Here is a 24,665-nt window from a genome sequence, read left to right on the forward strand (position 1 = left end):
GTGTAACTAACTAAGAGGGGAAATTAACCTTTATTTCAAAACGGCAACACTATAGTGGTTATGTTACACACACACACACACATACAAATAATCACACATACAAATAATCACACATACAAATAATCACACATACACACACACGAAGGTGGATACTTTTGAGACATCGGTGAGCACCGTTCCACCTTCTGAAACCCGCATATGGAGATAATCAACAACACACACATGAAACACACACACATACACATAAACACATACATACATACACACACGCATACATACACATTTCATACATACACAAACACACGAAGGTGGATACTTTTGAGACATAGGAGGGCACCGTCCCACCTTCTGAAACCCGCATATGGAGATAATCAACAACACACACACGTAAAACACATAAACACATAGACAGCACATAAACACACACATACGCATACACACAAACACATACACACATAGACAGCACATAAACACACACACACACACACACATACATACACATACATACACATGCATACACACACATACACACACACACATACATACATACATACACACACATAAACACATGCACACACACACATACATACACACATACATACATACACACATAAACACACATACCACACACATACACACACACACACACACACACATACACACATACATACATACATACACACACACACATACATACATAACACAAACACACACACACACACACATACATACACATACATACACACACATAAACACACACATACACATAAAACACACACAAACACATTGACAGCACATAAACACACACACACACACACACACACATAAACACACACATACGCATACACACAAACACACACACATACACGGCACATAAACACATACAAACACACAAACACACACATACATTTACGCACACACATATACACAGATATACACATACATACAGAGTTGTAAGTACATTAAAGGAATTCTGTTGAGTTGATTCCTCACTGGCCATTTACTGTTCAGTAAACAAACGTTTGTTTGATTGTTCTGGAGAAAGTACAAAGAAGTCTCAAACAAAGATTCATTGGGACAAGGCTCTTTCTCGAAAATGTACGATCTGTGTGTGCTGTTAGAGACCCCCTGGGCGTTCCTGTTGTTCCTCATTAACATAATTAACATTAACATTAACAATTAACATTCCTCATTAACATAAACACATAATTCCTCATTATTTGCCATATTTGACTCCCAGTGACTAACAGATGAACATCTCAATGAGTCACTTCATTGCTGGAATATGGAACTTTCGAAGTGATGTATGAATGCTAACGAGACCTACCTACTTTCTTTGTGTGTGTGTGTGTGTGTGTGTGTGTGTGTGTGTGTGTGTGTGTGTGTGTGTGTGTGTGTGTGTGTGTGTGTTTTAGTGACTCAATTCTGCTTGCCAAGACGCTTAACCTGCCGTTACAAGTGAGAAATGTGTAATTCAAATCTTCTTTGAAACATAATTTTCAGCATTTCGATTGAAAGGGGCAATTTCAAAATAGTTAACCATAACTGTTCTGTTACTAAATGCAAATCAGACTCACAAGCATATAGGAACGCGATAAATATCCGTGGATGAAAGGAGTCGGGTTCGTACCATTACCTGTTCATACAATGAGCCAGTGGCGACAGTGGGTAGAACACACATGCACACACACATATCTCCTTTCACCAATACATGCAAAAAATCTAGTATAATTTATCTTGTGGTCCCAGAATCAAACAACTGTTTTGTTGTGCAGAGGCACACACCTTTATCGCAGGTATGTTTCCAAATATTTTCCGCTCATTGAAAAAGTTTTTTAGTAATTTCCTTCTACAATCCTTATCTGGCAGACATGAAATATGTCCAAGCCACAACAATTGACTTTGTTACTGGGTTCTGCACATGCGTGCTGAGCAATACAGGGTGGATTATGTCATTTCGAAAGTGCCGTGTTTCAGAGACAATATCTGAAAAATGATGTCACCAAGTGTGTGTCAAACACTTCCAAAACAGCTCGATGAAGGCATACAAAATTTTCCACACGAGACACGTGTACATGTATGAGGGTATTGACTTTGGCTGACAAATACCAAGTTCTCTGTCTATTTTTATTATAAAAATAATGTATCATAGACATTACATCACATTAAGATGATCTGTTTTACGTGGAGCATACAGTGGCAGAGGACATACAGGCTTGCGCTGTTACATTGTACCTTCATCATATCTCTTTAAAGATGTGGGAGCATAAGAACAGACCTTTCTCTCTTCCTGAGAGATATGAGGAAAGATCATCATCATCGTAAATGCGCACTGGTGGACTCACTGCACTAAACTCCACCGAGCACTGTACTCAACTCCACCGAGCACTGTACTCAACTCCACCGAGCACGGCACTAAACTCCACCGAGCACGGCACTAAACTCCACCGAGCACGGCACTAAACTCCACCGAGCACTGTACACAACTCCACCGATCACTGTACTCAACTCCACCGAGCACTGTACTCAACTCCACAGAGCACTGTACTCAACTCCACCGAGCACTGTACTCAACTCCACTGAGCACTGTACTCAACTCCACCGAGCACGGCACTAAACCCCACCGAGCACTGTACTCAACTCCACCGAGCACTGTACTCAACTCCACCGAGCACGGCACACAACTCCACCGAGCACGGCACTAAACTCCACCGAGCACTGTATTCAACTCCACCGAGCACTGTACTCAACTCCACCGAGCACTGTACTCAACTCCACCGAGCACTGCAATAAACTCCACCGAGCACTGTACTCAACTCCACCGAGCACTGTACTCAACTCCACCGAGCACTGTACTCGACTCCACCGAGCACTGCACTAAACCCCACCGAGCACTGTACTCAACTCCACCGAGCACTGTACTAAACTCCACCGAGCACGGCACTAAACTCCACCGAGCACGGCACTAAACTCCACCGAGCACGGCACTAAACTCCACCGAGCACTGTACTCAACTCCACCGAGCACTGTACTCAACTCCACCGAGCACTGTACTCAACTCCACCGAGCACTGTACTCAACTCCACCGAGCACTGTACTCAACTCCACCCAGCACTGTACTCAACTCCACCGAGCACTGTATTCAACTCCACCGAGCACTGCAATAAACTCCACCGAGCACTGCAATAAACTCCACCGAGCACTGCACTAAACCCCACCGAGCACTGCATTCATATCCACCGAGCACTGCACTAAACCCCACCGAACACTACATTCATATCCACAGAGCACTGCACTAAACCCCACCGAGCACTGCATTCATATGCACCAAGCACTGCATTCATATCCACCGAGCACTGCATTCAGATCCACCAACCACTGCATTAAACCCCACCAAGCACTGCATTAATATCCACCGAGCACTGCACTAAACCCCACCGAGCACTGCATTCATATCCACCAAGCACTGCAATAAACCCCACCAAGCACTGAATTCATATCCACCGAGCACTGCATTCATATCCACCGAGCACTGCACTAAACCCCACCGAACACTACATTCATATCCACCGAGCACTGCACTAAACCCCACCGAGCACTGCATTCATATGCACCAAGCACTGCATTCATATCCACCGAGCACTGCATTCATATCCACCGAGCACTGCATTCATATCCACCGAGCACTGCATTAATATCCACCGAGCACTGCACTAAACCCCACCGAGCACTGCATTCATATCCACCGAGCACTGCACTCAACTCCACCGGGCACTGCACTCAACTCCACCGGGCACTGCACTCAACTCCACCGGGCACTACATTCAACTCAACCGGGCACTGCACTCAACTCCACCGAGCACTGCACTCAACTCCACCGAGCACTGTACTGAACTCCACCGGGCACTGCATTCAACCCCACCGGACACTGCACTCAACTCCACCGAGCACTGTGCTCAAAGCCACTGAGCACTTCACTAATCTCCACCGAGCACTGCACTAAATTCCACCAAACACTGCACTAAACTCTCCCAATCGCTGCACTCATATCCACCAAGCACTTCCCTCAACTCCACCAAGTATGGCACTCAACTCCACCGAGCACTGCATTCAAGTCCACCGAGCACTGTACTCAACTCCGCCGAGCACTGTACTCAACTCCACCGAGCACTGTACTAAACTCCACCGGGCACTGCACTAAACCCCACCGGGCACTGCACTAAACCCCACCGGGCACTGCATTCAACCCCACCGGGCACTGCACTCAACTCCACCGAGCACTGTGCTCAAAGCCACTGAGCACTTCAATAATCTCCACCGAGCACTGCACTAAATTCCACCAAACACTGCACTAAACTCCACGAATCGCTGCACTCATATCCACCAAGCACTTCCCTCAACTCCACCAAGCAAGGCACTCAACTATGCCATCCCAACCAAGCTCTATCTCCAGCTCTCTCTCTGCCACTACTACCCCACTTTCCCAGCTCGGGCTACCATAGTCCACCTTTTATCTCAATCCCATGGATATACTGTGGTGCGGGAGCACACACGTTGAACAAAGGTAGGCCACAACGCTTTGGTTATCATCGAGCTCTTTATTCATTGCTCACTCATCCGCACTGGAGTGCTCCTCGGGCGTGGCCGCCGCCCACTTGGTGCGTGGAATGATGCCCTCACGCCAGTGAGCTTTCGTGTCCGCCACACGCACCCCCCCCCCCCCCCCCCCCCCCAGAATTCCCGCGCACCTGGAGGGCCAGTTTGCGGGGCAACCGGATAACCCGGCCGAAGCGCCCTCTGGCGACTGGCGGCGTCCGGGGTGCAGGGATGCCTCTGGTTGCACCCGGGATGGGTGCAGGACCGGGGGGCGGCGTGCCGGCGGGCCTGGGCGGTGCCGGGGCTCCGCCCGCAGGGGGGCGGCCCCGACGCGGGGGCCGAGCCACCGGCGATGGGTGGTCCACGTCGAGGTGGGCCGGCTTGAGGCGATCCACCGAGACGCGGTCGGGAGTGCCGCCGATGTCCAAGGTGAAATGTTTCACCCCGGTCTCCAGCACGTGGAAAGGCCCGTCGTACGGGGGCAGCAGTGTTGTCCGGTGGGCATCGTGCCGGACGAAGACGTACTCCGCAGTGCGAAGCTCCGGGGCGACGTGCGTAGGCAGGTGCCCGTGGTGCGCCGTCGGCACTGGGGCGAACCTCCGGGCGGTCTCCTGCAGCGCGGAGCGCTCCTGCGCCACGGACCATGGTGCCGTGGGGTCGGGGAGGAACTCGCCCGGCACCCGCAGCGGCTGTCCGAAGACCAACTCCGCCGCGGATGCGCGCAGGTCGTCCTTGGGCGCCGTCCGGAGGCCCAGCAGGACCCAGGGGAGCCTGTCGACCCAGCCACCATCGCGGAGGGTGGCCCGGAGCGCGGCCTTCAACGAGCGGTGGAACCGCTCGCACAGGCCGTTGGCCTGGGGGTGGTAGGCCGTGGTTCGGTGCAGCTGGACCCCGAGCCCCCGCGCGACCGCCCCCCAGAGCTCCGAGGTGAACTGGGGGCCGTGGTCGGACGAGATGTCCGAGGGGGCGCTGAACCGGGCGACCCAGGTGGCGATGAACGCCTGCGCGATGTCCGCCGCCGTCGTCGCCGCCGCCAAAGGCACGGCCTCTGGCCACCGGGTGGTGCAGTCCACCATAGTGAGGACGTGGGTGAAGCCCCGCGAGGGGGGCAGAGGTCCCACCAGGTCCACATGCACGTGGTCGAACCTATGTGCCGGCACCGTAAACGGGGCCAATGGGGCCTGGGTGTGCTGGTGCACCTTCGCGCGCTGGCACACGAGGCACGTCCTGGTCCAGCCGCGGACGGCCTTCCGGAGGCCATGCCAGACAAACTTGTCGGCGACCAACCTCTGGGAGGCCTTCGTGCCCGGGTGGAACAGGCCGTGGATGGCGTCAAAAACCTGGCGCTGCCAGCCCGCTGGCACGATGGGGCGAGGCCGCCCGAGGGAGACGTCGCACAAGAGGGCCGCGCCGTCGAACGGCACCTCGGTGACGCGGAGGCCCGTGACGGCGGTCCGCAAGGCCTGGACGCCGGGGTCGGCGGCCTGGTCCGCCGCCATCCGGGCATAGTCGATGCCAAGGTGGACTGCGTGGGCGACGGACCGGGAAAGGCAATCCGCCACCGGGTTGTCCTTCCCCGCGACATGCCGGATGTCCGTCGTGTACTCTGACACGGCCGAGAGGTGACGCTGCTGCCGGGCCGACCACGGCTCGGCGACCTTGCCCATCATGAAAACCAGTGGCTTATGGTCGACGAAGGCCGTGAACGCACGGCCCTCGAGCAGATGGCGGAAGTGCCTGACCGCCAGGTGAAGCCCGAGCAACTCGCGGTCGAAGGTACTATAGCGGCATTCGGGCGGGCGAAGCTGCCGGCTGAAGAACGCCAACGGTTGCCAGGCACCACGCACCCATTGCTCGTGCACCGCGCCCACCGCGTAGTCCGAGGCGTCGGTGGTGAGGGCGATCGGTGCATCGGGCGCCGGGTGCACGAGCATGGTGGCGTTAGCCAAGGCGAGCTTCGCACCCGCGAACGCCGCGTCCATCTGCTCGGTCCAGGTAATGTCACCTTTGCCCGGCTTGCCCCGAAGGGCCTCGTGCAAGGGGCGCAGGAGCTGGGCGATGCGGGGCAGGAACCGATGGTAAAAGTTTACCATGCGCAGGAACTCCTGGAGCCCCTTGATCGTGCGGGGGCGCGGAAACCCCTTCACCGCCTCCACCTTGGCCGGTAGGGGGACGGCCCCGTGCCTGGTGACGCGGTGCCCCAAAAAGTCGATGTCGGCGACGCCGAACCGGCACTTGGCGGGGTTCACGATGAGGCCATGCTGGCCCAGACGTTTGAAGAGCATGCAGAGATGGTGTAGGTGCTCTTCGCGTGACGCGCTGGCGACGAGGATGTCGTCCAGGTACACATAGATGAAATCCAAGTCGCGCAAGACGCTGTCCATTAGGCGCTGGAACGCCTGAGCCGCATTCTTCAAACCGAAGGGCATCCGAAGAAATTCGAAAAGGCCGAACGGCGTGATGACCGCCGTCTTTGGGATGTCCTCCGGCCTGACGGGGACCTGATGGTAGCCGCGTATGAGGTCCACCTTCGAAAAGAAGGACATGCCCGCCAACCGGGCGGAGAAGTCCTGGATGTGGGGGACCGGGTAGCGGTCGGGGGTGGTGGCGTCGTTGAGGCGCCGGTAGTCCCCGCATGGTCGCCATCCCCCGCCGGGCTTTGGCACGATGTGAAGCAGCGACGCCCAAGCATTCTCGGAGCGCCGCACGATGCCGAGCCGCTCCAGCATAGCGAACTCCGCTTTAGCTACGGCGAGCTTCGTCGGCTCGAGGCGGCGTGCCCGGGCGTAGACCGGTGGCCCGGCGGTGGGGATGTGGTGTTCCACACCGTGCTTGACGGCCCCCGCCGAGAAGGTGGGCTGCGTGAGGGCCGGGAAACCCGCGAGGAGGCGGGTGAATTCGTTCGCTGCCGGAAGCGTACAGATGAACCTGGCCGGAACCGAACCGCTCAGCAAGCCGCTCGATGAGCCGCTCCGGGAGCTGCTCAACAAGGCGGGCAGCGCGCCAGCGAGCGAGCTGAACGTCTCAGCCTGGACAAGCCTTCTGTGCTTGACGTCCACCAGTAGACCATTGGCACACAGGAAGTCCGCGCCGAGCAGTGCCATAGGCACGTCGGCAGTGACGAACGACCATCGGAAAACCTGCCCTCCGAACCACAGAGAAAGGCAGCGTTTTCTGTACGTGCGAATGGACGTACCGTTTGCGGCAAGCAGCGCGGGGCCCCGGCCCGCGGACTGCTTGTCGGACGTACCGGCGGGAACGACACTCACCTGCGCTCCCGTGTCGCACAGGTAATGGCGCCCGGATAAGGTGTCCGTGATGAACAACAGGCTGCCAGTATGGCCGATGCTCATGGCAGGAAGCGAGCGCCGGCCTGGTCGTTTTCCGAACTGCCAAAAGTACAAGGCGGGCGACAGGGCCTGGCCTTGTGGCCGAACCTGGCGTGGAAATGGCACCAGGTCTGGCCCGGTGGTGGTCGCCACACCGGTTGCGACGACGGTGGTGGGCGGGGCGTGGCGGCGGCCATGCACGGATCCACCAAATCTACGCCGCGCTCGGAAGAAACCGAACGCCATGCCACGCGGCGATCCGCCAAACCTACGCCGTATTCGGGAGGATCCGAACGCCATGCCACGCGGCAATCCGCCAAACCTACGCCGTGCTCGGAAGGACCCGAACCACCCGCGCCGTGCGCGGCGCCGGGACCCACGACGGCCGTGCTATATGCCGGCCGCGCATCGTGGGCTTCAAAGTACTTGTCCGCCTCCCTGGCCAGGGCCCGCGGTTCCGTAATGGTCGACCCGGCCAACGCGAGCCGCACCTGTACAGGCAGCGCGCGGAGGAAGAGAGCACGGAACAGGAAATCTGCGCGGCCGTCGCCGAGCAGGGCTAGCATGTAATCCATGCGGGCGGACGGGCATGTGTCGCCGAGGGTGGGAAGGTGCAAAAGACGGTCGGTGCGGTCGGCCTCTGGGAGGCCAGACGTATCGACGAGCAGCTGCTTGAGCGCCGCGTACTTGCCCTCATCCGGCGGGTGCCGGAGGAAGGACACGATGCGCGCGGCCGTGCCGAAGCCAAGGGCAGCGACCACGTAGACGTACCTCGTGTCGTCCGCCGTGACGCCCCGGAGCTGGAATTGGGCCTCGGCTTGAAGAAACCAGGTGTCGGCCTGCGCTTCCCAGAACTCCGGCAGCTTGATCGCGTTGATGGCCATTGCGCGTTCGGGGGTTCAACTATGGTTGAACCAGTCGGAGGTCACCAATGTGGTGCGGGAGCACACACGTTGAACAAAGGTAGGCCACAACGCTTTGGTTATCATCGAGCTCTTTATTCATTGCTCACTCATCCGCACTGGAGCGCTCCTGGGCTGCGCACCCGGTGTATATCCCGCGGCCATGCCTACCCCTCGGGCGTGGCCGCCACCCACTTGGTGCGTGGAATGATGCCCTCACGCCAGTGAGCTTTCGTGTCCGCCACAATACTGTATAAAAAAAGACCTGGACAACTTTGGTTGTTAACATATTTAGTACCACAAATGATACAACAATACCCTTTGTTTTATATGATAAAGAAACTCAAAGTTTTCTTTAATTTTAGCTCTGGTGGTTTAACATAAAAGAAAATGGAGACTCCAAAGGAGAAAGCTCAGTGCATAGAATGGTTCATCGAGACGAGATCCGACACTCAAGTTCAGCGTAATTTCTGTACAAGGTATGGAAGGAATCAGCCATCACAGACTAGTATCAGAGAGATGTACACGAGGTTTAAGGAGACTGGAAGTTGTCAGAAACAGAAAAGTCCCGGTCGACCAAGGACAAGTGCACAGACGTTGAACGAGTGCGTGAATCATTTCAACAAAGTCCCAGAAAATCAATCCCATGCATCCAGAGAACTGGAACTACAAACCACCACTGTACACAGTATTTTGCATAAAAGACTGAAACTTTATGCCTACAAGGTGCAGATTCTGCAGGAAATCAAACAAAATGACGGACCCAAACACAAGGCGTTTGCCTTGGAAATGCTCAGTCACATAGAGGATGATGAAGATTACCTGAAAAGGGTCATGTTCACAGACCAAGCTTGCTTTCATGTATCGGGAAGGTCAACCGGCACAATGTGAGGATCTGGGGCTCTGAAACTCCCCACGTGGTTATTGAACACATACGCGACAATCCAACGATCAATGTGTGGTGTGGCCCTCTCCATGAACATTGGTGGGTCCGTTTTTCTTTGCAGACAATACAGTAACCTCAACAATTTACATGACCATGTTGGAAGGATTCGCCTTCCCACAGATTGAAGACCTGCAACCCAATATCATTTCTCAACAGGATGGCGCTCCCTTTCATTGGGCCTTAATCGTTCGAGCCATCCTGAATTTAAATTTTCCAGGTTGCTGGATTGGCCGAGACGGACCAACCACCTGGCCCCCATGATCACCAGAGATAACCCCCTTGATTTTTTTTTCTGTGAGGGCTTCTCAAAGATGTTATCTACAACACCAAGGTGGCAAACCTGCAGGATCTCCGTTCTCGGATCACAGCAGCACGCGCACTGGTGGACGCAAACATGCTGAGCTGAACATGGCAAGAACTCGGGTACCACCTTGATGTCCTGCGCGCGACAAACGGAGCTCACGTTGAAGTGTATTGATGGTGTGCACAAAACGTTATGAATTTCTGTATTAACCATAAAAACCAAAGCGTATCATTTGTGGTTGTATTGTGGTTTTAAATATATTGACAACCAAATTTGTCCAGGTCTTTTTGGAACACCTTGTATATATCAACCAATGGATGAGTTCCCCAATTACTATATGATCTTGCGAGCTGAGCCAATCGGCGAGATTTTGCTGTATTCATGATCTGCTCTCCCAGTAACTCATGCAGCTCTGAGAGTGTTTTCCAGACACCTACTGAGAGTAATTACTATGGTAAATAGGTACCATCTCGTTTCCTAATGAACAGACATACCTTGATTAAGGCCATCAGAAAGGACCCGAGTCACATAAGGGAGAACATTTGAAATGCTGTGACTTGGATGGAAACCACATTGTCCTATTATCATGTTGATGTGTTTAGGCAGGAGTTTTGTAGTTATTTATTAACAATGGTTTCCATTACTTTACTTATCAGGGAAGGAAATGAGATTGGCCTCCAATTCTAGATATCTGAAGAAGAACTTTTCTTGTGTATAGGGACGACAGGTGCAGGTTTCCACTGGTCAGGAAAGTGTTCAGTGTTTAATCAAAATTGAGAAAGTGGGGACACAAGCTTTCAGGGATCCAGAATTTCAAAACCCTTCCTGGTATTGTCAGGACTTGTGCCAATAATTCCTTTGTTTCAAGGAGTAGTTTGGTGATTGCTTTCATTTCAACCCGATATTTGAGAACTTTGCTGAAGTTCTTAATGCGAATGGTGGGGAATACAGACATGGTGGCCTTTTCATGAAATATGGTGGAAAAATTTCTGCCATGTCCTCACTTGATTTCTGCAGAAACCCCTGATGGATGACAACAGGATTACCGCCCTTACGAATCTCACTCATAATAACATTTGAAATCCACCATCAGTTTTTGTCATTCTTGTTGGCTCCGCCACTGAAGGTGTATTCAACCATGTTTGTTACTTGCAAAATCAAAGATTTTTCAAGTATACTGGTCGGTTGCGTTTGTTATTCTGTCTGTCTGTTTGTCACCGGCCTACAGGTCACAATTCTAAACCGATCGTCACGGAACTTCATCAAGTTGTAGAGGTCGTCCCAATTGAGAAGCCCATTGTTTTTGGGGTCAAAGATCATCTGGAGGTCAAATTTCTAAAATCGCCATTTTTAAATCCGATTGACTTAAAAATTGAACAGCATTTGTACATCGAGTCAATAAATTGTAAAATCAACTATTTTATCTCAAAAGGTCAAAGGTCAACTCAAGGTCAAACTTCCCAAATCATCAATTTTCATTTGAAAAACCGTCAATTTTCATCCGATTAACTTGGAAATTGAACAGCATTTTGTACATATTCAATAAATTGTAAAACCAACTATTTTGAGGTCAAAAGGTCAAAGTAAGGTCAAACTTCCAAAATCATAATTTTTCATGTGAAAAATCGTCACTTTTCATTCTATTGACTGGAGCTTTGATCAAGATCATCAATTTTAATCTTGATGAAATGGACAATTTGCTGTATTAATGAAAACCTTTGGGGGGGGGGGGTGGATTTTGCAAGTATCATGCTCAGCATGACGTCTTCTTGTTTGTTTGTTTGTCTGAGAGCAGGATATCTCAAAAAGTTGTGGACGCATGTGGACAGGTTGGGTTCGTCACAAGGGCGAAATGATTAGATTTGTGACGATCCAGATCCGGATACGATCATTTTTTAAATTACTTAAGTGTTATGGATTCGTCACTTCCGTTGTTGTGGTTTTCATCCACTGCAAACATTTTTGATTCCATGTACTATTATTGTTGTCATTTAAGGGAGATAGAGATTACTATTTTCAAAAGGTAAAAAAGTTAATGTTTTAAATGAAACCGGAACTGGACGACGACGAAGGGGACGAGGAGGAAGAGAAGCGGAGCGAGTGAGTCGGACAAGAAGCCGAGCTGCTTCAAGGTCCTGAGCGAACGTTGGCGAACGAGAGTCACGAGTGAACTTTGGGTATCCCAGGAAAGGGATTCCTGCGACAGAGTTGTCATCGCTGTGACAGATAAACCTGCGTGACAGGTTTTGCGGTTGATTCCGAAGAGAATCATTTGAGTGCCGTTACGTCTCGAACGGGCCGTTGGCCATTTTGACTCGCGCCCGATTTTCGCATCGCTCCAGGTTTTTCACCTCGCTTTAACCATTTTCACCGCATTCAGACCTGGATCTCGTGTGTGTGTGTAATGTGGCTTTTGAGTGGGAAATCTGCGGTTCGCCGATTGAGAGCCGTCAAACGTCCATACCTGAAGGTGTGATTTCCCCGTCACTTCTCGAGGACACCTTCGCCCATCTTTGGCAGTGTAACTGCCAACCCAACGGGATTCTGGTCTCGATACAACATCGTACGGACGATCACTGGAGTGGATCGACTTTGGCTTGAAGCCGGAATCAACTTTGGCTTGAAGCCGGGAATAGAGACATTAGGAATGTTCTTCTTTTCGCTCACTTGGAGCACAGCGAGTTATATTGTACGAACCTGATGGTACCATCATAGGAAATATATATTGGTTGTGCAATTGATTACTATTGTTTTTGTGTTGTTATTCTTGTGTGACCTTGATACAATATTTGTTTGTTGGTAACAATTGGTGCGGTTTCACCATTGATCTTTGACACAGAATAACACATCTTTCTGCCGTGATGTCTCTCGGGGCTCGGAGGTACACCGTGACCGGGGTTTGGGGAGGAGCACGTAACATTAAGTCATTCTTCACCATTGAGTGATAGAACCAAAAACGGATATGTAGCATGAAATTCCAAAACATTATGGACGAGTGATGATAAAACTTGATGGATGAGTTGGGTATCTGACAAGAACAAGCAGATTCGATTTTGGTTCATTTTGGATCCAGATCTGACCTATCAGTGGGATACAAACTGTAAACTACTCAGCCTGGCAGAGGTGTGCGCTCTACCGAGTTCCATTCTAGTAATTGTTCTATTTTCAAGGCAATTCTCTGCTTCCATTCAAATTTGGCGTGGGCAATGACGTGGAGGTTTTATAGCCCGAGTTTAAATTATTTTTGGAGTGTCGAGCTGTTTGGTAAGTCTGAAATGTTTTTATCTGGTCTTTCACAGTCTTTCTACCTCCCTGATGAAACAATGGAGCATTGTTTGGAGATGTTTCTACAAATCAGGATGTAGATGTTATCTGGTCATTGATGTTGTTGCAGGCCTGTTCAGGATTAGGCTGGAAGAGTCTATCCTGGTGGAAATGTCATTTCTTATTCTGTCCCGGTCTGAACTTTGTATTTCCATACTTTTCTGATGTTGGGTAATTCGTCCAAGGCCTTTAAATTGTTGTATTTAAGCCTCCGCTTATATTATAGGGGAGGCATATTGCTGTTGTAGTTTTTGGTTCTTCAATTAGCAACCCCCAATATTTGGCTCACCTGGAACGTAGTTCCGGGGAGCTATGGGATGGCGAGTAGTCAGTACATCAGTCCGTAAACACTTGCAACTTCTTCTCCAAAACTTCTGATGGGATTGTGACCAAACTTGGCTAAAATGATATTTGGTGTGTTGCAACTCAAGTTTGTTTATGGCATTTTAAAAAATCGTGGTATAAGGGGTCTACCAGGGGTCAAAGTAGATCCAGGTTTGACCCACCCCCCTCTAAATTAGGTATTTGCTCTCTCCGAAACTACACAAACGATTTTTATGAAGCTTGAGCACAACCTTCATCACCCATGATGTACCAAAATTTGTTCACGGCAATAGAAAAATCGGGGCCTAAGGGGGGGTTACGAGTGCGAGGGGGGATGACCCCCCCCTCCCCCCGAAAAATAGTTTTTTTTTCTTTTTTTAAAGCCTTATTATGTCAGTATGATTTTACATGCTTCTCTGTCTCCTAGCAACCATTGAAATCGGTTTAAAATACCTTTAGTCGGTGTGGTATACTGTTTTATTCTACCAGTGAGCACTCAGGGATATTGCTAAATTTTATTTATATATTTAATATTTTATATATTTAATAACCCTATTTTTTTATATAACCACAGAGTTTCTTAGACCCCTTGGTATACTAAACCACCATTTATAAACGGATTTTTGTTGTTTGTTTTTCTTCTGGCACTCCCAACTCTCCAAATTTCCGTATTACATCAATTTCCGAGCTGTATCTCTGGGACTTTTGGAATGAAATTTTGCATCAATAATGGGAATAAAAAGTATGAGGAGTTGCTGACTTTTTTATGTATATATATATATATATATTTGAGATTGACCTAATTGGTTTGGCGGATGTGTTGGTTGCACAGCAATGTTGCCACCTGCTGTTAAACACCTGCCTGTGCTCCGAATAAGGCACAAAGAAAACAAAACTTTACTTGACCTATCTTGTCAAAACAACAAAGACCCAATTATAGACATTTTAACTTTTTACACCGAAATTCAACGTTTGTTTGTCCGATCGGAACAACATTGCCATCTCAAGAGAGCCTACAGCAAGGTGCATTTACGTTTAATTTACGTCATGCTCCTCAAGGAGTTAAAGGTCAAGGTCAAATGGTGGGCTGAAAGAAAACCCGTTTTTTGTCATCACTCAATTTTATCAATGCGTAATTTTACCACTTCGTCTTCCAAGATGTTCTTGCATCATAATAGTGTACCTTCACTGAGGTTGTGCACCTGATATTTGTTTTGTGTCGCTGACCTACGTTTTTCGGATTGTTACCTAATTAACAAAAACTGGAGGGTTTGTTAGGCCTATTTGATTGAGGCCTTTTTGATCATAACTTGCATAATTTTCTTCCGATTTTTATGATGTTGAGTTTTATGGATAGATTGTAGATGGGGACACATTTTCTTTATTTACACTCTAAATGTATGAGGAGTTGACAGTGAGAAAGGGTCATATTGTGGAGGTGTGTGTGCGTACCTCTCGGCCATCACTCGACCATTCAAGATAATCTAGACTAGAGTTAAGCACACTCCACTCGAAGCTGTCTAATATTTTGATTGAATCCCAGGATTCCCAGGTATTCTGGGCTCATCAATTGTCCAGCAATTTTCCAATGGATGATGAATCACTCCTCTTTATAAACAACTTTTGAGAGTTTCTCACTGTCACCTTGTAGAAACCTTTTGCTTTGGAGGAAAATGTTCATCTTCTCTTCCCCGTCGATGTTCGAATGGGTTTCACAACACTATGGGTGAAATGCACAGCAATGTTGCCACCTGCTGGTTAAACACCTGCCTGTGCTCCGAATAAGGTACAAAGAAAACAAAACAAAACTTTACTTGACGTATCTTGTCAAAACACAAAGTCTATAATCTTGTCTTACATTTCATTTGGAAGAGACATTTTGTCTCAAGTTTTGTTCATTCTATAAATGTGTTTTTGTTTGAAAAGCTACGGCAGGAATAGACATGGCGACCGGAAAATGCAGCAAGCGATTCCATCCTTGTATTGTTAATAACTTTGAGCCTCATGGAGGAGCTGAATGATAAAGTCTGCAAATGAAAAAGTCTGCAAATGAAAAAGTCTGCAAATGAAAACGTCTGCAAATGAAAAAGTCTGCAAATGAAAAAGTCTGCAAATGAAAACGTCTGCAAATGAAAAAGTCTGCAAATGAAAACGTCTGCAAATTAAAAAGTCTGCAAATTAAAAAGTCTGCAAATGAAAAAGTCTGCAAATGAAAACGTCTGCAAATGAAAAAGTCTGCAAATGAAAAAGTCTGCAAATGAAAAAGTCTGCAAATGAAAAAGTCTGCAAATGAAAACGTCTGCAAATGAAAACGTCTGCAAATGAAAAAGTCTGCAAATGAAAAAGTCTGCAAATGAAAAAGTCTGCAAATGAAAAAGTCTGCAAATGAAAAAGTCTGCAAATGAAAACGTCTGCAAATGAAAACGTCTGCAAATGAAAAAGTCTGCAAATGAAAAAGTCTGCAAATGAAAACGTCTGCAAATGAAAACGTCTGCAAATGAAAAAGTCTGCAAATGAAAACGTCTGCAAATGAAAAAGTCTGCAAATGAAAAAGTCTGCAAATGAAAAAGTCTGCAAATGAAAAAGTCTGCAAATGAAAAAGTCTGCAAATGAAAACGTCTGCAAATGAAAACGTCTGCAAATGAAAAAGTCTGCAAAGTCGGAAAGAACAAGCAGACAAGGAGACAGACGTGATTGTGAATTGATAAAGCTGCAGGTGGACAAAAAGGAAAGGCTGGCGACAATAGGGTGACGATGGGGTAGCGGGGGTCATCGTTGGATACACAAGAAAATGACAAAATCAATAGATAACTAATTGATTAATCAATAAACCAAAAATCTCCTTTATAGCCAAACCACTTGGTCACTGTCCCGTCCAAATATCAACTTCCTCGCTCAAAAGGTGCCTGAGATATTTCCCAGATGAGAAAGAAAATAAACAAGTGATTAATAATGAAAATAAATAAATAATAATGGTAAAATAATTAAATTCTTAATCAATTGGCTCATAGAATACCTAAACCACCGCCGTTTCATCCGAATCTGTAACTTAAAAAAAAAAAAAATTAAGTCATTAATCGATTAATTAAATAAATAAACGATTAATTGATTCATCAATATATCAAAAATACCCTTTACAGCCAAATCACTTGGTCATTGTCGTGTCCAAATTTCAGCTTCCTAGCACAAAGTATGGCTGAGATATTGTCCGGACAAACAAACAAGAAAGAAACCAGAGAGAAAACTGAGTTCAGTACTCCCTTTCAGTGCGCGTCATCACCGGACCCCCTTGGATGCCCGGCGATGAAATTATGCAGTGCCTGGAGATGGAATAGAAAAGCAGCGGTATACAATAATTGGTTTTGGATCGTTTATTGTCACATACAGTCACGTGAAAAAGTAAGTACACCCCATGTAAAGTTTTAACTTTTTCAATATATTTCAACATACAGCTATTTGATCTTCATTTCAACAATATTGATAGATAAAGGTGATATAATATAACAAATATCATCAAACATTTACATTTTATAGTCCATTGTATAATTTTAATAAACATAAATGCAAATTTCGAATGTGGAAAAAGTAAGTACACCCCTACATTTATCACGACTTCAAATACCTAAAATTAGAATCAGGTGCACCAGCTCAGGTGCAAATGATTAGAACATCGTTAAAGGATCTTGGTGGAACCTGTCTTATTTAAACCTCAGACATTTAATTTGGTTTGCTCTTTGTTGTTGAAGTGTGTGGCGTCACCATGCCTAGATCAAAAGAGCTCTCTGAGGCCTTCAAAAAGAACGTTATAGATGCCTACGAGTCTGGGAATGGATTTTAAAAGATCTCCAAACAATTTGAAATCAGTCATTCGACTGTCCGGAAGATCATCTACAAGTGGAGAAGATTCCAAACAACTGCCAACTTGTTCAGGCCAGGCCGCCCCAGCAAGTTCAGCCCGAGAGCAGACCGCAAGATGCTGAAAGAAGTCTCTAAGAACCCCCAGAATGTCATCACGGGACCTACAGGTAGCTCTTGCCACTGTTGATGTCAAAGTGCACGAGTCTACCATTAGAAAGAGGCTGCACAAATTTGATCTACACGGGAGGTGTGCCAGGAGGAAACCTTTGCTGTCCAGAAAGAACATCAGGGCAAGACTAAAGTTTGCCAATGAACACCTAGGCAAAGACCAGCACTTCTGGAACAATGTGCTCTGGGCAGAGGAGTCAAAGGTAGAGCTATTTGGCCACAGTACCAGAAGACATGTTTGGTGAAAACCAAAGACAGCATTTGACCACAAGAACCTGATACCAACTGTAAAGCATGGTGGTGGAAATATTATGGTTTGGGGCAGCTTTGCTGCATCAGGGCCTGGGCAGCTCACCATCATAGAATCCACTATGAATTCTTCATTGTACCAGAGGGTGCTTGTGGATAATGTGAGGCCATCTGTCAGAAAGTTGAAGCTCAACCGAAGGTGGACCATGCAACATGACAATGACCCTAAACATACCAGTAAATCCACTAAGGAATGGCTGAAAAGAAAGAAATGGAGGGTTCTGGAATGGCCAAGTCAAAGCCCGGATCTAAATCCCATCGAGATGTTGTGGGCGTTATATATATATCGTTATATATATATCGTTATATACGATATATATATAATATATCATTCGTTATATATATATCTACATCGGATTTGAAACGAGCTGTGCATGCAAGAAACCCCTCAAACATCGCACAGCTGAAAGAATTCTGCATGGAGGAGTGGGCAAAAATTTCTCCCAGTCGATGTCAGAAACTGGTAGACAGTTATAAGAAACGCCTACTTGAGTTGTTTCTGCCAAAGGGGGCAATGCCACCTATTAGAGCCAAGGGTGTACTTACTTTTTCCACATGCGAAATTTGCATATATGTTCATTTAAATTATACAATGGACTACAAAATGTGAATGTTTCATGATATTTGTTATATTGTATCACCTTTATCTATCAATATTGTTGAAATGAAGATCAAATAGCTGTATGTTGAAATATATTGAAAAAGTCAAAACTTTACGTGGGGTGTACATACTTTTTCACGTGACTGTATATCCTTTCCGCATATCTCGTGGGATTGTGAGCTGGACAGGTTACCACGACGGACCACCCATGAGCTGCACATGGACTCGTCTTTTCCGCATATCTCATGGGATTGTGTGTTGGAGATGCAACCGTGATTGGTGGGGAGGGGGTTTGCAGGCTTGAAGTGGTGAAGGGAGTGGCATTCTCTCAAGTAGGGCTTAAACCCATGTCCTTATAGTAAGTCTTTGTCCCAGGTCCTTATTCACCCTTGCTGGACTTCCCGTAGTCAAATAGGCTTATGGATTGGGTCTCGTCGTCCGTCCATCCGTGCGTCTGCAACCATATCTCAGAGATGAATTAAGCGATTTTCTTCATACTTGGCACAAAGACAATACATGGTGGCATACATATGCACATCATTTTGTTTCGCAATGCGATCAAAGATAGGTGACTAGCTGCCATTTTAGTTGTTAAGTAGAACAATGCGACGGTGTCGCCAATATGCCTCTGCATAGTCCCACAACGGGTATATGCCATCACTCTGCATGTGTATGGGTCGGGAATCACGTTTGTGAAGTTTCGTGTTAATCGGATAAGGTTCGTTTTTCTATCCAAGATGGCTGCCAAACCACGTGACCTAAGACGTCATACTTTTCAAACTATATGCAGCAGTGCATTTAGATATTTGTAAAATTTCGCATCAACAGGGTGAGCGGTTTGAGAGATATAATTATTTCATATTTTTCTTCAATCCAATATGGCTGCCAAACCATGTGACCTATTAATTCATAAATTGAATATTTCAATACAAATGGATCATAGATCATGTGCATGCAATTTCAGATTTTTATGACAAGGAATTCGATTAAAACATTTTTGGCTGGTATACCACTTCACCTATGATGTCTTCACCTTCACCTATGAATACTTTTGTTCCCCATTGGGAGTACTTGACAATGTGCCAATTTTCAATTTTTTCCATTCAGCGGTTTCCAAGAAATAATTTTTTTATTATTTGCTTTTAATCTAAGATGGCTGCCATACCACGTGACCTATGACATCACAATGATCATAAAAACATTCTACATGGGTGTCACTCCTACCCTGAAAGTTTTGTCTCAATCGGACATATGGTTGCTGAGAAAAACGAGGTTTAGTCCGTACGGATGGACGGACAGACGGTCGGACGTACGTACGGACAGAAGGATAGATGGAAGGACGGACGGCCAACCCAAAAACATAATGCCTCCAGCGAATTTGTCGGAGGAGGCATAAAAACCCAATGTTGAACACGTCCTCAACCATTTTTCGGACATGTATTTCCCGATGTTGTTCAAACTTTGGTGCATGGATAAATGAATAATGGCTGGCATATGCACGTCATTCATTTTCGAGATCTGAACCAAGATGGACAACTGTCAGCCGATTTTTTTTATTTAAACGTGTCCCCAAACTTTTCTCGACATGCATGGACCGAGTTTGTTCAAACTTGCCACAAGCACAGTGCATGACGGCATGTACATGCACCTCACTTTATTTTGCGATCCCATCAAATATGGCCGACTGGTAGACTGGCGGCCATTTTAGTTGTAAAAAACCTGATATTGAACACGTCCTCAACCTTTTCTCAGACATGCATTTACGGATCAGGTTCAAATTTGGCACACAGAAAAAGAATGATGGGTTACATATACACCTCATTGTTTTTCGAGATCAGATAAGAGATGGCCGACTGGCTGCCATTTTGTTACTTAAATGTGTCCGCAACCATTTCTCCACATGCATGGAGCAATTTTGTTCAAACTTTGCACAAAGACACTACATGAGACTATACATTTGCAGATTTTGTTTTGTAATCCGGCCTAAGATGGCTGACTGATGGCCTTTAACTCCGTACAGCAAAATAACTAAAACCACGGGGGCGATGACGTTTCATGTCTTTTTCTTCTTGCTTACTTTTAACGTTGTGTATACATGCGTCAGGAAGATCATTGGTTTCGTGTCGTTTATTGGCACATATCTTTTCCACACATCTCATGGGATTGTGAGTTAGCCAGGCGACCATTACGGGCCATGTTCTACTCATTGTCACTTATCTTTCCCCATATCTCGTGGGATTGTGAGTTGTACAGGTGACCGTGACGGGTTTGATTTGACGTGACGGGTGGTTTGAAGGCTTGGAGTGGGAATGGGATTGACACCTTAGGGTTGAGAGGGCGAAGGTGAGGACTTGGTTTTAGGAGGTGGAAGTAGAGGACTGGGGTTCGTGAAGGGGGGTGGGGAGGAGCATGTGAGGGCTTGAAGTCACATTTTATATTCTGTGGAAATTCCACAGGTCCCTGCTCGTCAATGACAATGTTTAAAAATACAGGTTTAACTAATTAGTCCGTCCCCTGCGCAGCAGAAAACGGGGTATTGTATTCACGTGTGTGTGTGTGTGTGTGTGTGTGTGTGTGTGTGTGTGTGTGTGTGTGTGTGTGTCTGTCCGACCCGTAACTTTTTTACCATTTCAGTTTTGTCATCAAATTTACAACAACGCTTTATTATGAGAATATGGAGAAGGCAAATTAATAATTTGGTCAAAAGATCAAAAGGTCAAAGGTCAGTGTCACATAAAATCGTCAATTTTCATCCGATTGACCTGACATTTTAAGAATTTGCATATTGGGTCACTGGGTTGGTTCACCAATCATAAACAACAAGCCGATTGTTTTTAGATCAAAAGGTCAAAGGTCAAGGTTGTGTAAAATCACCATTTTTCATGCGATTGACCTAAAATTTCAGGAGTTTGCATATCGGGTGGGTGACTGAATTTGGTCACTAATAAAAAGGTAGGAGTAGATATATATATATATTTTTTGATCAAAAGGTCAAAGGCTGCATAAAATCATCAATTTTTATTTTGGATTTTTTTTAAACTGTTTTTGTTATTTTGAGCATTGTGAAGAAGACGACTGAATACAAATGGACTTTGCATTTTCACATGCTTTATAGTTGCTTTTAGAGTACCATTAAAAAAAAAACCTTTAGAGGCCATTTTTCCCTGCAGAGCAGGGGTTGGCCTTTTTTGGGCACTGTGGTCCCCTTTTTGAAGCGATGTTTTATGGCCGGATGCCCTTCCTGCCGCCAACCCTGTTAGTCGCCTCTTGTGACACACAGGGAATTACCAGTGAACTGGTACTCAAATTGCCGACCTCGGAAGGATAACAGGCTGAGTCAACCACCCTGGCATTAATTCAGCGATTGACCGGGATTCCGAACCCAGGATCCTAGGATCCCAAACCAGCACCCTAACCGCTAAGCCAACACCAGACGTTTAGAGTACCATGACAACCTTTATTTCCTTTTGCCCCTGAAGTCCTGACAGCCTAGCCTGATTTAAATATTGCATCAATAGAAATGTGAATCTGGGCCAAAATCTGTTGTTTTAATGTTTATAATATTAAAAGCACCACCCTCACAGGGATTCAAAACATGAACACGATACATTGTGTTCTCTTTCCTGTGAAAGGGATGGAGTGGCAAAGCGTGCGTAGGTGGGCTCATCAGTGAGATGAAGAGAGAGTCGACATGAGGACTTCGTTGTGAGGGCCGAGTGATCAAGTGTGTTACCAAGGTGTTATAAACGTAGAGCTCCAGGTGTACGAGTCATTAAGGCGATGCTGCGCACAGTAACCGTGTTTGAACAACCCGAGGGTCGTCGTACCTATCAAACAACAAACACACAGGTATGACTGTAAAGGACAAATCTCCTACCTGGTGAACTTCAATATATTAAGTATAAACCTAAAATATATTTGTTGTGCCTGAAGTTGCTTTGGTTAAAAATCTCAAACTGTGATCAAATTGTGATCTAATTCAAACAAAAAATTGTCTAATTCAAACTGTGATCTCCCAAATATTCTACACTTCGTCTTTTAAAAGGCTTGATGAAATATTTTCAATATTGCATCTAACATTGTCGAATCATTTCTCACACCAGTAACTATAATAAATGAGGGATATACATTTCTAACTAGAACGACACTAGGTAGAGAGCATACCTCCGCCAGGTTGAACAGTTTACGTTTGGTATCCCACTGATAGGTCGGATCTAGATCCGGACCTGAACTAGATTCTAATCTGCTTGTTCTTATCACCAACCCAACTCATCCACCAAGTTTTGTCATGACTTATATCCAACATTTTGAAATATCATGTTATATTTTCTTTTTGGCCCTATCTTTCAATGTTAAAGAATCACTTATAAAAGTTTTTAAAAACTCATATCTGGATCCGGATCTTCACAAAAATTGAATAAATTCGTCGTCAGCCCCAACCTGTCGACCAAGTTTCATCAGAATCCATCTATAACTTTTTGATATGTCGTGCTATATATTGTTTTTCGCCCTGTCTCTCAATAAAGTATGGTGAAGAATCCTGGTGAAGAATCACTTTTTAAAAATCTTGGATATGGATCCGAATTCGAATCTTCACTAATATCTAATCAATGCTTCCTTGTCAAATCCGAGTTGGACGAAATTTGATGGAGCCTCTCCACCAAATTTAGTCCGAATCCATCCACAACATTTGGGATAGCCTGTTAACAGACAAACAAACAAGTAGTCAGGTTCACTATGATTTTTGTTCAAAATTTTTGGAGATTAGCAAAACTATACATTTTTGGAATATTCAGAGCATGAGGAATCCAAAAATTAATGTTGGCATTTGCGTAGACACCTTTGCAAAAATGGCACTCAGGACAGTGATGAAGATCTGTAAAAGCATATTCCTGGACGGTGTAGACCTCGTAGATCCTGTGTATAGGACTTATAGTTCAATCTGATACTACCTATAACTTCCTATAACAACCTATAACTTCAAAGGACTTGCAATATCATGTATTATGTAATACAGTTATATCACAAATATAAAGACAATGGTTTTCAATTACCTTTGTTTGTTGCTTTTCTATAATCCTGAGCACTATTTTGAGGCCTTTATTGGATTCCTTGACCCAGAAAACATAGGATTAGCATATTTAATTAAGTTTCTAGGTTGACTAGAAGCCGAGATCGCGCAAAATATGTATTTTATGGCGGCCATTTTCAAAATCCAAAATGGCGGCCATACAGGTGTCTGTGCAAATGCCAACATTGATTTTCGGATTCTCCATGCTCTGAAGATTCCAAAAATGTACAGGTTTGCTAATCCAAAAATTCTGAACGAAATTATATTTGTTAACATAGTGAACCTGACTATCTTCATCACTGTCCTGAGTGTCATTTTCGCAAAGGTGTCTATGCAAATGTAAACATTAAGTTTTGGATTCCTCATGCTCTGAATATTCCAAAAATGTATAGTTTTGCGAATCTCCAAAATTTTGAACGAAATTATATTTGTTAACATAGTGAACCTGACTAAAGAAACGTCGTGCAGGGCCGGATATTTGCGACATCCCTAAAACAAATTTGACCTTTAAAATAATTTGTGGCTGAATTAAATTACCAAATATGCATATCCGCTTCAAATTTCAAATAAATCGGATGAAAATTGACAATTTTAGAAATTTGGCCTATGTTGACCTTTTGGCCTAGGTTGACCTCAAATATAATTGGTGGGTGAATTCAGTAACCTCATATGCAAATCCTATTCAAATTGCAAGTTAATCTGATGAAAATTGAGGATTTTAGAAATTTGACTTTTGGCCTATGTTGACCTTTTGTCCTGAAATTCAATAGGCTTCTTGCTTATGACCAAATCTACCATTGCGTCAGGTTTTGTGAAGATCGTTTCAAATTGTGACCTGTACGCGGTTGGCAAACAAACATACAGACAGAATAACAGACCATACCAACCAATATACTTTCGAATCTTCGATTTTGCAAGTAACAAAATGACAAA

This window comes from Myxine glutinosa, chromosome 10 (assembly GCF_964187855.1).
Source record: "Myxine glutinosa chromosome 10, kmMyxGlut1.1, whole genome shotgun sequence".
In the NCBI taxonomy this organism is placed as follows: domain Eukaryota; kingdom Metazoa; phylum Chordata; class Myxini; order Myxiniformes; family Myxinidae; genus Myxine; species Myxine glutinosa.